Source organism: Rhinopithecus roxellana, chromosome 2 (assembly GCF_007565055.1).
Source record: "Rhinopithecus roxellana isolate Shanxi Qingling chromosome 2, ASM756505v1, whole genome shotgun sequence".
Taxonomy (NCBI): domain Eukaryota; kingdom Metazoa; phylum Chordata; class Mammalia; order Primates; family Cercopithecidae; genus Rhinopithecus; species Rhinopithecus roxellana.
The window spans coordinates 128,351,648-128,367,711 of NC_044550.1; the positions used below are offsets into that span (position 1 = coordinate 128,351,648).

General features: G+C 42.9%; 1 protein-coding gene across 2 annotated transcripts in view; it reads left to right on the plus strand.

The window, feature by feature from the left end:
* The first annotated feature begins 11,407 nt into the window (after positions 1-11,407).
* The window catches only part of TEC (tec protein tyrosine kinase), a 140,173-nt gene continuing 135,516 nt past the window's right edge, over positions 11,408-16,064 (plus strand). The window contains exons 1-2 of one of the 2 annotated variants that reach the window (XM_030923650.1): positions 11,456-11,520; positions 12,288-12,361. The gene's annotated coding sequence lies outside the window, so the exon portion shown is untranslated. Of the gene's footprint in view, positions 11,521-12,287; positions 12,362-16,064 lie in introns of both variants that reach the window. The other variant, XM_030923641.1, reaches the window with a different exon arrangement.

Sequence of the window (16,064 nt, forward strand, 5' to 3'; positions counted from 1 at the left end):
TTGTAAGCTGGATTCCTAGGTATTTTATTCTCTTTGAAGCAATTGTGAATGGAAGTTCATTCCTGATTTGGCTCTCTGCTTGTCTGTTACTGGTGTATAAGAATGCTTGTGATTTTTGCACATTAATTTTGTATCCTGAGACTTTGCTGAAGTTGCTTATCAGCTTAAGGAGATTTTGGGCTGAGACGATGGGGTTTTCTAAATATACAATCATGTCATCTGCAAACAGGGACAATTTGACTTCTTCTTTTCCTAACTGGATACCCTTGATTTCTTTCTCTTGCCTGATTGCCCTAGCCAGAACTTCCAACACTATGTTGAATAGGAGTGGTGAGAGAGGGCATCCCTGTCTTGTGCCAGTTTTCAAAGGGAATTTTTCCAGTTTTTGCCCATTCAGTATGATATTAGCTGTGGGTTTGTCATAAATGGCTCTTATTATTTTGAGATACGTTCCATCAATACCGAATTTATTGAGCGTTTTTAGCATGAAGGGCTGTTGAATTTTGTCAAAAGCCTTTTCTGCATCTATTGAGACAATCATGTGGTTCTTGTCTTTGGTTCTGTTTATATGCTGGATTACGTTTATTGATTTGCGAATGTTGAACCAGCCTTGCATCCCAGGGATGAAGCCCACTTGATCATGGTGGATAAGCTTTTTGATGTGCTGCTGAATCCGGTTTGCCAGTATTTTATTGAGAATTTTTGCATCAATGTTCATCAGGGATATTGGTCTAAAATTCTCTTTTTTTGTTGTGTCTCTGCCAGGCTTTGCTATCAGGATGATGTTGGCCTCATAAAATGAGTTAGGGAGGATTCCCTCTTTTTCTATTGATTGGAATAGTTTCAGAAGGAATGGTACCAGCTCCTCCTTGTACCTCTGGTAGAATTCAGCTGTGAATCCATCTGGTCCTGGACTTTTTTTGGTGGGTAGGCTATTAATTGTTGCCTCAATTTCAGAGCCTGCTATTGGTCTATTCAGGGATTCAACTTCTTCCTGGTTTAGCCTTGGGAGAGTGTAAGTGTCCAGGAAATTATCCATTTCTTCTAGATTTTCTAGTTGATTTGCGTAGAGGCGTTTATAGTATTCTCTGATGGTAGTTTGTATTTCTGTGGGGTCAGTGGTGATATCCCCTTTATCATTTTTTATTGCATCTATTTGATTCCTCTCTCTTTTCTTCTTTATTAGCCTTGCTAGCGGTCTGTCAATTTTGTTGATCTTTTCAAAAAACCAACTCCTGGATTCATTGATTTTTTGGAGGGTTTTTTGTGTCTCTATCTCCTTCAGTTCGGCTCTGATCTTAGTTATTTCTTGCCTTCTGCTAGCTTTTGAATGTGTTTGCTCTTGCCTCTCTAGTTCTTTTAATTGTGATGTTAGAGTGTCAATTTTAGATCTTTCCTGCTTTCTCTTGTGGGCATTTAGTGCTATAAATTTCCCTCTACACACTGCTTTAAATGTGTCCCAGAGATTCTGGTATGTTGTATCTTTGTTCTCATTGGTTTCAAAGAACATCTTTATTTCCGCTTTCATTTCGTTATGTACCCAGTAGTCATTCAGGAGCAGGTTGTTCAGTTTCCATGTAGTTGAGCGGTTTTGATTGAGTTTCTTAGTGCTGAGTTCTAGTTTGATTGCACTGTGGTCTGAGAGACAGTTTGTTATAATTTCTGTTCTTTTACATTTGCTGAGGAGTGCTTTACTTCCAATTATGTGGTCAATTTTGGAATAAGTGCGATGTGGTGCTGAGAAGAATGTATATTCTGTTGATTTGGGGTGGAGAGTTCTATAGATGTCTATTAGGTCCGCTTGGTGCAGAGATGAGTTCAATTCCTGGATATCCTTGTTAACTTTCTGTCTCGCTGATCTGTCTAATGTTGACAGCGGAGTGTTGAAGTCTGCCATTATTATTGTATGGGAGTCTAAGTCTCTTTGTAAGTCCGTAAGGACTTGCTTTATGAATCTGGGTGCTCCTGTATTGGGTGCATATATATTTAGGAGAGTTAGCTCTTCCTGTTGAATTGATCCCTTTACCATTATGTAATGGCCTTCTTTGTCTCTTTTGATCTTTGATGGTTTAAAGTCTGTTTTATCAGAGACAAGGATTGCAACCCCTGCTTTTTTTTGTTCTCCATTTGCTTGGTAGATCTTCCTCCATCCCTTTATTTTGAGCCTATGTATGTCTCTGCATGTGAGATGGGTCTCCTGAATACAGCAGACTGATGGGTCTTGACTCTTTATCCAGTTTGCCAGTCTGTGTCTTTTAATTGGAGCATTTAGTCCATTAACATTTAAGGTTAATATTGTTATGTGTGAACTTGATCCTGCCATTAGATATTAACTGGTTATTTTGCTCGTTAGTTGATGCAGTTTCTTCCTAGCCTCGATGGTCTTTACATTTTGGCATGTTTTTGCGATGGCTGGTACCGGTTGTTCCTTTCCATGTTTAGGGCTTCCTTCAGGGTCTCTTGTAAGGCAGGCCTGGTGGTGACAAAATCTCTAAGCATTTGCTTATCTGTAAAGGATTTTATTTCTCCTTCACTTATGAAACTTAGTTTGGCTGGATATGAAATTCTGGGTTTAAAATTCTTTTCTTTAAGAATGTTGAATATTGGCCCCCACTCTCTTCTGGCTTGTAGAGTTTCTGCCGAGAGATCTGCTGTTAGTCTGATGGGCTTCCCTTTGTGGGTAACCCGACCTTTCTCTCTGGCTGCCCTTCAGATTTTTTCCTTCATTTCAACTTTGGTGAATCTGGCAATTATGTGTCTTGGAGTTGCTCTTCTGGAGGAGTATCTTTGTGGCGTTCTCTGTATTTCCTGAATTTGAATGTTGGCCTGCCCTACTAGGTTGGGGAAGTTCTCCTGGATGATTTCCTGAAGAGTGTTTTCCAACTTGGTTCCATTTTCCCCCTCACTTTCAGGCACCCCAATCAGGCGTAGATTTGGTCTTTTTACGTAATCCCATACTTCCTGCAGGCTTTGCTCATTTCTTTTTCTTCTTTTTTCTTTTGGTTTCTCTTCTTGCTTCATTTCATTCATTTGATCTTCAATCGCTGATACTCTTTCTTCCAGTTGATCGAGTCGGTTACTGAAGCTTGTGCATTTGTCACATATTTCTCGTGTCATGGTTTTCATCTCTGTCATTTCGTTTATGATCTTCTCTGCATTAATTAGTCTAGCTGTCAATTCTTCCACTCTTTTTTCAAGATTTTTAGTTTCTTTGCGCTGGGTACGTAATTCCTCCTTTAGCTCTGATAAGTTTGATGGACTGAAGCCTTCTTCTCTCCTCTCGTCCAAGTCATTCTCTGACCAGCTTTGATCCGTTGCTGGCGATGGGCTGCGCTCCTTTGCAGGGGGAGATGCGCTCTTATTTTTTGAATTTCCAGCTTTTCTGCCCTGCTTCTTCCCCATCTTTGTGGTTTTATCTGTCTCTGGTCTTTGATGGTGGTGACGTACTGATGGGGTTTTGGTATAGGTGTCCTTCCTGTTTGATAGTTTTCCTTCTGACAGTCAGAAGGACTGTCTGTTGGTCTGTTGGAGATTGCTTGAGGTCCACTCCAGACCCTGTTTGCCTGGGTATCAGCAGCAGAGGTTGCCGAAGATAGAATATTGCTGAACAGCGAGTGTACCTGTCTGATTCTTCCTTTGGAAGTTTCCTCTCAGGGGTGTACTCCACCCTGTGAGGTGTGGGGTGTCAGACTGCCCCTAGTGGGGGATTTCTCCCAGCTAGGCTACTCAGGGGTCAGGGACACACCTGAGCAGGCAGTCTGTCCGTTCTCAGATCTCAACCTCCGCGTTGGGAGATCCAGGGCTCTCCCCAAAGCTGTCAGACAGAGTCGTTCGCGTCTGCACCGGCTCCTGCTACTTCCCCTGTTTGTCTTCAGCTGTGCGCTGTCCCCAGAGGTGGAGACTACAGAGACAGGCAGGCTTCCTTGAGCTGCTGTGAGCTCCACCCAGTTCGAGCTTCCCAGCGGCTTTGTTTACCTACTTAAGCCTCAGCAATGGCGGGCGCCCCTCCCCCAGCCTCGCTGCTGCCTTGCGGATAGATCGGGGCAGACTGCTGTGTTAGCAGTGAGGGAGGCTTCGTGGGCGTGGGACCCTCCCGGCCAGGTGTGGGATATATTCTGGTGTGCCTGTATGCTTACAGCGCAGTATTGGGGTGGGAGTTACCCGATTTTCCAGGTGTTGTGTGTCTCAGTTCCCCTGGCTAGGAAAACGGATCCCCTTCCCCCTTGCGCTTCCAGGTGAGGCGATGCCTCGCCCTGCTTCAGCTCTCGCTGGTCAGGCTGCAGCAGCTGACCAGCACCGATTGTCCGGCACTCCCTAGTGAGATGACCCCAGTACCTCAGTTGAAAATGCAGAAATCACCGGTCTTCTGTGTCGCTCGCGCTGGGAGTTGGAGACTGGAGCTGTTCCTATTCGGCCATCTTGCTCCGCCCCCCCCCTTGGCTCTTTTTTATACCTACTATTTCTTCACTCAAACTTTCAATTTCTTTGCAGAGACTATTTTCTTCATTTGTTTCAAGTATGTTTCTAATTGTTCATTGAAGCAGTTTTATGAGGATGATTTAAAATCTTTGCCAGATAATTCTAATATCCCTGCCATCTTGGTGTTGGCATCTATTGATTATCTTTTTCATTGAGTTTGAGATCTCCCTGTTTCTTGGTATAGTGAATTATTTTCAATTAAAAACAGAAAATTTGGGGTATTCTGTTATTAGATTCTGGATTTTATTTACGCTTTTTGTTTTAGCTGGCTTCTTCTGACACTGTCTTGGCAGGGCAAGGAGGGTATGCAGGTCATCTCCTCTACCTATAGCCAGGTAGGGTTAGAAATCCAGGTTTCCCACTCTTCCTCCATCGACACTTCGGGGTGGGGTGCTCTTCATTACTGCTGGATGGGGTTGGGAGTTCCATCTCCCCACTAGGCCTCCACTGGTACCTCCCTGACTGGGAGGAATAGGAATGTCTTATTACCATTCTCTGTGTGGCCTTCGATGAAAACATGGGGTAGGGGTGTGTGTGGTCTCAATAACTGGTTTTATAATCTTGCTTGAATTTATTTTGAAAACTTATTTTGATTTTAAGTATGTATAAAATGCCAGACACATAAAGAATAAATAAGTAGTTTTATATTTATATAGTTAAGTGAGTTAAAATGAAAATGTTTTGTTTAAAAGGGTTTCCTACTTGATTCAGGTTTGAGAAACACCTACATGGGTGAATGCATGGCTGCATACTCACATCATTGTCCCTGGAATTGTTCATACTTCCCTCCAGGTTCTTCCACCTACATGAAAAGACAGAAGGAGCTGGGCCCCTGACACTATGGAACATCATGCCAGCCTGACCCTGATGCTCTGTATTTAAGGCTCTTGTTAGTTTCCTATTGCTGCTGTGATACATTGCCACAAATTTATTGGCTTAAAACAATACCAATTTATTCTCTTACCATTATGGAGGTCAGAGTCCAAAATCAGTTTCACTGGGGTGAAATCCAGGTATCTGGTTTCTTTTGGAGGCTCTAGGAGAGAATCTGTTTTCTTGCCTTCGCCAGCTTTTAGAAGCTTTCTGCTTTCTTTGGCTTGTGGTCTCTTCCTTCATCTTCAAAGCCAGTAGTGTAGCATCTTCTAATCTCTCTCTTACTCTGTCCTCTACTTATCTCATCACACCCTGCTTTCTCCCTCATATAAGGACCCTTGTAACTACATTGGACTCACCCAGATAGTGCAGAATAATCTCATTTCAAGATCCTTCACTTCATCCCGTCTACAAAGACCTTTTTGCGGCATAAGTTATACTCACAGGTTCTAGGGAGTTAAGATGTGGACATCATTGGGACGGCCTTATTCAGCCTACCACAAGGGGGTGGTGTTACTCGCAGCTAAATCAAATTCTGAATGACCTTCCACCAGAACGTCAGCTCCGCCACAACAGGGAGTTCTGTCTGGTTTGTTCACCAGTGTATTCTCAGTCTCCTGCTATTGTAGTGATGGGTGCATTTTCATGGCTGTCACCTTCGCGAAGGAGGTAACTTCAAAAAGATCTGGAGATAGAGCACTCCAGGCAGAGGAAACAGCCTGTTCAAGCACTCAGGCCAGAGAACACTTTTTATTTATAGGAATAATACTCAATATGTCATTTTACTGTGACAGAACAACTAATTTTATATCAGCTTTTATAAACTATCAAGCTGCTGAGAGACTGGACCCCTTTGAAATTCACTGTCTCTTTTGCTAAGCACAATCTAGTTCTATATCCTCTTTTCTGACTCTAACATTGAGAAAATGTTCAGTTACTATCAAACCAACATAAAAACATTATACAAGAAATATATGCATAAACATCATTCATGATTCAAAGATTATTCCCTTTGGCAGCTTGGAAAGGTTAAAAATGTAAACTCTGGAGTTATACTGTTTTATGTTCACATCTGGGCTTTGCCACTCAATAACTGTGATTTTGGACAGGCCTTTGTTTCTTCATCTGTAAAATGAAGATAACAATAGTCTACCTCACACAGCTGTGAGAGTTAGATGAATTAATCTAATATGCTTAGAAAGGATGCTGGCACATAGGGAATCCCCTCAATAACTGTTAACCATAATTCTTACTTTTCAATTTTCCTCCACATAATTTGTATTTAGTTGTAATTACAGGTACTCAAAGCATTGTGTTCTACTTTAAAAAATATAATCTTGTTCATAAGTTTTATTTCCCATCTTTTTCATTAACATAGATAATTTTATTTATTTATTTATTTATTTATTTATTTATTTATTTATTTAATTTAGAAACAGGTTCTTGCTCTGTTGCCCAGGTTGGAGTGCAGTGGCATGATCTCAGCTTACTGCAGCCTTGCCGTCCTGGGCTCAAGCAATCCTCCTACCTCAGCCTCCCGAGTAGCTGAGACTACAGGCGAGCACCACCAAGCCTGGCTAATATTTGTATTCTTAGTAGAGATGGAGTTTCGCCATGTTGTCCAGGCTGTTCTTGAACTCCAGAGCTCAAAAGATCCACCCGCCTCTGCCTCCCAAAGTGCTGGGATTACAGGCGTGAGCCAACGTGCCTGGCCAACATAGGTAATTTTAAATGACAGCTTAACATTCCATACTGTTAATATATATTTACTTAAACATTTCCCTATTATTGGACATTTAATTATTTTATTATAAATGATGATCTTATAAATACACTTTGCATATGATGCTTTTTATTTCTTTTGAATTATTTATTTAGCATCTCTTCCTAGAAATATGATTATTGATTCTGTGTCCAACATTTGAAACTCCTTCCTTCTATGCAATAGTTCTAAAGAAGCAACTACTTTCAGTACATGATGGAAGGAGAAGCAGACATATCACAGGATCACAATGAAGTCATCTTCATGTAGGAACAGACTCTCTATGGAAGACTGATAAGGTCTGCATTATCATCATTGTTGTCATCGTTTATTCATCAACAAATGTATTAATTATCTGTGATGGGCCAGGTTCCTCTTCAGTAGGAAGAAGGTTACAAAATAAAACCAGTGACTTGCACAAAAGAATGCAAGAAGCTGGCCGGGCATGCTGGCTCATGCCTGTAAATCCCAGCACTTTGGGAGGCTGAGATGGGTGGACCACAAGGTCAGGAGTTTGAGACCAGCGTGGCCAACATGGTGAAACCCCATCTCTACTAAAAATACAAAAATTAGCGGGGCGTGGTGGCAGGCGCCTGTAATCCCAGCTACTCGGGAGGCTGAGGCAGGAGAATCGCTTGAACCCAGGAGGCAGAGGTTACAGTGGGCCAAGATTGTGCCACTGTACTCCAGCCTGGGTGACAGAACAAGACTCCATCTCAGAAAAAAAAAAAAAGAAAAAAAGAAAAAGCAAGAAGCTGTAAATACAAATATATATACACATATATTTTTGCAAACCTTCCAGGTTGATTCTGTATGTCTTCTTCTGTACCATGTGGAATCTACATGTAAGTTAAAAAGAGGCATTTTCTTCTCTCAAGGAACTGAAATTATGTCAACCTGGTATTGATCATCTAAACGAATAAACTTTGTAGAAGCCATCACGATATCTTGTAAGAAGGGAGAGTCTTGTCTCCCAAGAAGTTTATATTAATACCTTTTTTTCCTGTATCTCAATTTTCTTAAAATAAAGATGGTGATATTAATATTGTTTGAGTCTTCTTTTTGGAGGCAAGGGGAGAAATCTCTTTAAGTCCACTACTAGATTCCTTCTTTTGACTAGGGACCAATGTAAAAGTTTGAATTATATAGGCCCGAATGTAGTATTCTGTTTTCACCTAAAAAATAAAATCAAAGAAAGACTAAATCTTTGTTTTTAATCCCACCACATTCTGAGTTCAGTTTTTACACCTTTTCCTTAATGTAGTTGAAGTTCCCTAATGGTCTCTTTTTCTGCCTCTGTCTCTCTGTCTCTTTCTCAATACTTTGCTGAAAACAATTGCCATTGTTCTCTATTATGTGATCTATGGATGGTATACCTGTGGCAATCGCCTACTTAAACTGTATGATTGATAGTGTAACAAATGTCTTATTTAGAAAACTATAACTTTATGAAAATTACCCCAACATATTAAGAATTATGTTGATCTGGGTGTTTTATTTACAGATCTGTTCTCTTTGGTTTTTCTGAGAATTAGTAGGGACAATATAGACACTTGTCTCTTTTAATTTAAACTTTATGAAGAAATTTTGTGAGGGTCTGGGTTTTCTGCCTTTTCAAACTTCATAAACATTGAGATCTTCATTACCATTGTCAAGAATATGAGCTACCATCACCTACCAAGAACAGGCAAAGCGAATTGGAAACTGGTTCTTCTAATCATCATAATATCAGTTAATTCCTTAAGGCAGTGGCTCTTGCCTTTTTGGGATCAGTCAATATGATAAAAGTTCTAAGTCCTCTCACTTAAAAATATACATACATAAGCATTTTTCTTGGGAGAAAATTAACTGTATTACTATAATTATATATCTATAAGTCTCTCCTGCCCCCAACACAGTTTTTCTGCATACAGTTTCAGATGGTTTATGGTCCTGTCCCCTCAAAGTACATCTGCACTAGGGGAAATTATGTTAACTAGCCAAAACAAGTACCTGAATGGGACAAGAGGCGGGAGAGACTGGGGCAAGGAGGAGACAGTAGATCACAAAAAAGAAATTATACTAGATTCATTCAAAGTACTGGTCATTATACTCAAAGCCCTCACTGGAGAGAGGATTTGGAATCAGAAGGCTTTGGTCCAAATCTGTGCCCTCTTCCCATCTCCCCTTTTCCTAGCTAATTGTCTGACTTTTGGAAAGTCATTGAAACCTCTCTAACCCTCAGTTGTTGTTGCTGTTACTGTTTTCCCTGTTAAATCAGGGTTCCCCAACCCACAGGCCGTGGACCAGTACCAGTCTGTGGTCTGTTAGGAACCGGGCCGCATAGCAGGAGGTGAGCGGTTGAGCCGCAGGCAAGTGAGCAAAGCTTCATCTGTATTTACAGCCACTCCCCATTGCCTGCATTATGGCTGAGCTCCGCCTCCTGTCAGATCAGCCTTGGCCTTAGATTCTCTTAGGAGCACAAACCCTAGTGTGAACTGTGCATGCGAGGGATCTAGGTGGTGCACACCTTGCAAGAATCTAATGCCTGATGATCTGAGGTAGAACAGTTTCATCACCAAACCATCTCTTCCTGACACCTGTCCATGGAAAAATTATCTTCCACAAAACCAGTCCCTAGTGCCAAAAAGGTTGGGGACCACTGTATTAAATGGAATCTTGTTAGATTTCTCAAGGTTATTACAGTGGTCAAAGGAGAAATGATATAGGAGGGCACTACTTTTAACTCCCAAGCAAGCATGAGGTGTGATAAGTATCAAAGCACTTGCCATTCCCTTAGCTTCAGCCTTGGGTTGGCCGTCTGTCCTATCATTCAGGTCTCAGCTCCGCTGTTATTCCAGAGAAGCCTCCAGTAACATCATATCTAAAGTAGCCTCCCTCTTCCTTTCACTCTCAATTCCAACATCTTGCTTTATTTTAGTCAAGACACCTCAAGAAGTGGTTTAATTTTTTACTTGTCTGTTGATTATGTGAGACAAGTAACAAACGTTAAGAAGCCATGCTTGCTCATTTCTGCTTGTCAGTATAATTTCACACAGCCCCTGACCCTGACCATCTGCAGCTGGTGGAAAGATGCTTTGAAGACAAAATGAGATAGAACACAGGATCCCCCACCTCTCTTGCCTGAGCCCTTCTTGCCTTTTACTGCACCTAAGATAAAGTCTGATGAGGTTAGCGATTATGCTTCTGTAATCTATAAACAGATGCACTCTTAAGCCCAAACTGTGATGTGCTTTTACACATACTGAATCTTCATCAACTGTTTCTAAATTGAGAAGGGAAGTTCTGTGTTGCAGGGATCTGCTAGAATCTCTAAAAGACTCCTTCAGGGCTGTAGGCCTCCATCTCTAGTCCTCAGTAAGACTTCTGAATCAAACTTTCATTCTTTAACAGCTTGATTTTTAAACTTTAGACAATCACTTGTTGTCTTTCTCCTACACTAGAATAAACGTTCCCTAATGGCGGAGCCCTTGCCTCATCTTCCCCAGGCATGGGAACAGTTCCTGGTATAGGATGCACACAGATTTTGCTGATTCAGGATAGCCGTGGATACAGTGGAGACTACAGAGGAGGAAGACCTGGATTTGAAGCCCAGCTTCTCAACCCAGCTTCTCAATTTACTAGTTGGGTGACATTAGGCGTTATTTAGCTTCTCTCTGCCTCACTTGCATCGTATGTGAAATGGGGGATTCTGATAATATCAGAGAACTTTTAGTACATGTGAAGTACCTAGAACAGTGCCTGACACACAGTTAAGTCTTATATGTGTTTTCTACTCTTCAGCAAGTTTAATGTTAACACACGTGACCCTCTAAGTGTATCAGATATGCACTGCTGCCTCGGGTTTCACAGGAAAACCACTTACTCTTTTGGTAAAACAGGCTGCATGGCTCCACTGCCCCCCGTCACCCGCCTGGCCTCCCACTACTTAGCGGAAGGGGAGGTGAGGTACCTAATTCCGACAGGCGCCTAGTCTTCCACAGGTGGCACTGCTCGGGGCTCTCCTGGCTGGGGGCGTTCGAGCCTCGAGGGGCGGTTCTCCTGGGATGGGAAGCCTGGGGCTAGGGAGGCTCAACACCGCCCCCGGAAACCTAAGGGACGCTCCCTGAAACTCACCAGGACGCACTTCCGACCCATTCCGGTCACTTGCCTTGAAATCGCCGCAGGGCTGCGCAAACAGGCCACCCAGGGCCCAAGTGACAGGGGCGGGGCGATCGAGGACTGGGCGGGCCTGCATGATCAGGGGCGGGGTCGGGCGTCCACTGGGCGAGCAATCGGGGCGGGACGATCAGGGGGCGGGGCGGGGCACTTTGCTCTGCACTCTGGGGCACTAGGCTCCGGACTTCGCGGCACAGACTGCACCTCGCAGTCTCCCCAGGTTCGCGCAGCCGCAGCGCTTCAGCCAGGTAAGGGCGCCGCGGGCCGGCTGGGGCAGCCCTGGGAGTGTGGTACTTCGGACGGGGACGGGTGGGGACGGGAATGAGCGCGGCAAGAGGTGGCTTCCACATGCCCCTCCAGGAACGGAAACGGGGAAGGATTTTCTCCCCTCCGTGCCACAGTGAGCGCGGGAGCGCCGTGTCTGGGTCTCCTTTTCGGTCCGGGAAGGAGGGACAGGTGCGCACCGTGCGCAGCCTCCCCTTCCTGCCGGCGGTCGACTCTCCACCTCCCCAACTCCTGCACTGACCTCTCCTAAGGAACACCCGCCCCTTTTTCCTGAAGTTCTAAGCCCGGGGCCGCCCCGCAGCAAGTTCAGCGTTGGGGTCACGTCCCAGCGGCGGGCAGGGCTGCTGCCTCCTCTCGGGTTGGGCGGCGGCTCGATCTTGATTGAAATTTGGCAGTATCGGCCAAGATGTTCCGCAGTTGCACATGTCCGAGTGCCGCACCCAGTCAAGTTCACGTTCTCTTCCCCACCCCATCCCCAATCCCCCGCCCACCTCGCCCCGGGAAGTTGTGTTTCAATATTGAAAACAGGTGCCCTGCAAATATATGTACTTCTTGGAAAAACTAGTGCCTTGACCTGGGAGTGTGCACTTTCCTAATTTTCTTTAATCCTAAATTTCTTGTGGATTTTATTTTATTTTCCCGTGGACGTGTAACATGGTGTTGTGTACCACGTTTGGAAACAATCTCATCCATTGCTATTCTTTGGAAACTGGAATATTTGATTCGAAAGACTGATCTTAATGTTAACTTGGAACAACAGGATGGCTGATGGCTAAGTGGATTTGAAGATTATCCAAAATAGTTGTAAGTTTTGCGTGTATTCCTTGTAGTTTTCCGGTGAATGCTCATTTTCCTCTTGGGAAATTCTAAGAATTTACTTACTTCTAGATTATTCTCTACTAAAGAGCTGGGGAGAAACAAACCAGCGGATCTCCCAAATAAAGTTTGGGATATAACAGTTTTAGATCTTGACACTGGTAGCTGCTTACTCTGCAATAATCACCTGGAGTAAGGGATATTATGATTTATTTCTAAGGGGAAAATAGAAGTCTGGGTAACTTTCACATTATGTATTTGAAAGTATTTTTTGGTTTAGTTACATTTTCAATGTTTACGAAAGACTTAAACTTTCCTCATACTCCAGTTAATCTGATCCATATATTACATTCTTGCCAATGGAGATACTGTGGTGTGTTTATGTTAATGATCTTGACTCTTCTCACAAGAGTGTGTACATTCTGGTCTGTGGAACTGTATAGGCCAAGTGTTGTAAACTCTTGCAGTCAGCGCTCTACTCTAGTTGGCAATGCCTTTGCCCCACATAGGTCCAACTAGAATTTTCACATCTTCCCAAATAGGAAAGGATATAGAATATCAATGTATGCTCTAGCATTTTCAACCTACTTTATTCTTTATCAAGATAATCATGTTTTCTCAGCAGCTAGTTACTCAAGGGCAGGAGCTATGTTTTACCAAACCATGGGAAATAAAGCTCAGAGAATGGCAGCCTTTGCTTCCTTAAGTTGATCCTTGACAGGGAGGTTGGAAGGGTTGTGAGCAGGGTCTGGCCTACTTCTATGCTTGGGAAAGAATTACTGGCCTCTCTGCCTTCCTCCAGGCATCCAGAGTGCTGGGAGACTGGGCTTTGGGCCTCCAGCCACACCTCTGCCTACAGGTTCCTCCCAGTTGACCAGGTTGGTGCCTCTCCTCCCTGCCCCAGCTCTTCCAGCTCCTTAGCTTTCACCCCACCCCTCCCAGATTGTCACCCCTAGAAGAATCACCATATTGTTCAGGGCAGGGGTACTTGGTCTGCAGAGTCAGCATGAGTGTTGGTCTTCAGCATGGTGCTGGTTCCCCATGGATGCTCCTTAGGTATCTGTTGCTTCAGAGACTTTATTATGCTCCCTTCTTGTCCAGTCTACAGCAGGCAAAGTGGAGTTACTGAAGTCATACCCAGATCAACCGTCTTGGGGGCCAGCTGCCTTGGTTGGACTAATTATGATCATAAATTGGGCATTCAAGTCTGTTGGAAGAGAGTGAAATTGGCTCATGGTCACTAGCAATTGTAAAATTATCCTGTATGATATGGTTATGCTATTATAAAAGGTTTGTGGAAAAATAAGAAACAACCCAGAGGGGAGGGGCTTAGTAGTCACCTCCACCTCCAAACACGCCTCTGCTTGGGCTTGCTTTATTGTCAGTACCCCAGCTCAACCAATTCTTCTGGGATTGGATTGTAACAATTAATTTCCCCACCATGTTTGACTGCTCAGAGCTCAGATGACCACAGCTACTGTAGTCTAGATGTAGAAAATTACATATTCTTTTGTTTAGAGAAACAAGGATGGGCTTTTTCAAAACAGATTGTTATTAGGGAAACAAAGAAAAAGCAAACAAATGTAAAAATGTGTGGGCACAGAAGCCGAAGTTTGTTTTGTTATGGTTTATAAACTTCTATCCAAGTTACATTTCTCCCTTTCCAGAAACAACCACTTGTAATTCTTTGGCATTTGTTGCTTGTAGTTGATACTTCTTGAATTTTTCAATTTTAAACATTATCTGTTGACTTCCCACTGTGGAAGATGATGAGTTGGCTCTCTTTTTCCCTCCAACCCCCAACACAAGTACAACTTCCCTATTTTCCCATTCTTGCAGTCGTTAAAACAGAATATTGAATAATGGTTAGATCAAAATTCACAGCTAAGCCAAGCATAACTTTTTTTTGTTTTTTTTTTTTTTGAGACGGAGTTTCGCTCTTGTTGCCCAGGCTGGAGTACAATGGCACGATCTTGGCTCACCACAACCTCTGCCTTCTGGGTTTAAGCAATTCTCCTGCCCCAGCTTCATGAGTAGCTGGGATTACAGGCATGCGCCAACACGCCCAACTAATTTTTGTATTTTTAGTAGAAATGGGGTGTCTCCATGTTAATCAGGCTGGTCTCAAACTCGTGACCTTGGGTGATCCACCCACCTTGGGCTCCCAAAGTGCTGGGATTACAGGCGTGACTAAGCATAACTTTTTATTTTCCTTGGAGTTAATAATAGATTTGTTTGTTTATTTTATTTATTTTGTGCTCTTCATTGATTAAACCCACAGCTCTTGGCCAGTTTTCCAAATTCTCCCTCAATTGACCAGGTATTTTGTCAGTTTCGTTTTCCTGATGAAGCTGTTCCTGAGCCTACTGGCTTGCTATAATCCAGACTGGGTGCCTTCGGTACTTCGGCACACTTGTCACTCCAAGGGCTCCCTTTGTTATCACTCTGGAGATTCTCATCATTTGTTTCTTGTGTTGGATCTCCTGGTACCTGTAGCACATGTCTTCCTCAGTCTTAGTTGATTCCCTTCTTTTGGCAGAGCCCATCCTAAAGGAGTTTTCTGGAGTAGGATGCCTAGAGGTCTACTTTTCTGAGGCTGTAGATGCCTGAAAATATCTGTTTTCCACTGACAATTGATAGTTTGGCTGAGTGTAGTTTTCTAAGATGGCAATTTTAAAGGCCTTGTTCTATTGACTTCCAATTTGTGGTATTGCTGTTGAGAAATTTAGAACTGTACTGATTCCTCAGCTTTTTCTTGTAATCTGTGTACAGATTACAATTTGCTGGGTCCTCTCCGGAAGTTTATAGAATTTTCTCTTGGCCTCCAGAGTCCACAAATTTCACGACGCTGTGCCTAGATTTGGGTCTGTTTTCATCCATTCAGTTGGGCTCTTTGAATCTGGAAACTTTCATTCTTCAGTTTGGGAAGTTTTCTTACATTATCTCATTGGTAGCCAGGCGTGGTGGCTCATGCCTATAATCCCAGCACTTTGGGAGGCCAAGGCAGGCAGATCACCTGAGGTCAGGAGTTTGAGACCAGTCTGGACAACATGGTGAAACCCTGTCTCTACTAAAAATACAAAAATTAGCCAGGCATGGTGGCTCACACCTGTAATCCCAGCTACTCAGGAGGCTGAAGCAGGAGAATTACTTGAACCTGGGAGGCGGAGTTTGCAGTGTGCTGAGATTGAGTCACTGTACTCCAACCTGGGCAACAGAGTGAGACTGTGTCTCAAAAAAAAAAGAAAAAAAAAAAAAATATATATATATATATATCTCATTGGTAATTTTTTCCTGCTCTATTTTTTGTGTCTATGAGAAACTCATATTGTTTAGATATTGGCTATTTTGGACTGGGCCAAAAATAAGTTTTTCATGACTGTAATCATGACTATTTAAAATCAAAATCTCTATTTTTTTGGTTGCCTGAATATGTACATATGTATCTGTATGTGTGTGGTTTGTGTGTCTATTTCTTTCTGGTTTTTGTTTTATAGTGTCAGTGTCTTCTCCTTTCTCCCTGAGAAGCTTAATGATTTTTTGGAGCAACTTTTTTTCCTTCCTGCACAGATTCAATTTCCCTAGCGGCTTTTGTCTTTTCATTTGTTCAGGTTTCTTATCTTTCATGTTAGAGGTTTTCCTTGTGTAACTAATGCCTTTGGTTATCTGCTCATACTTGAGAGGGAGATTA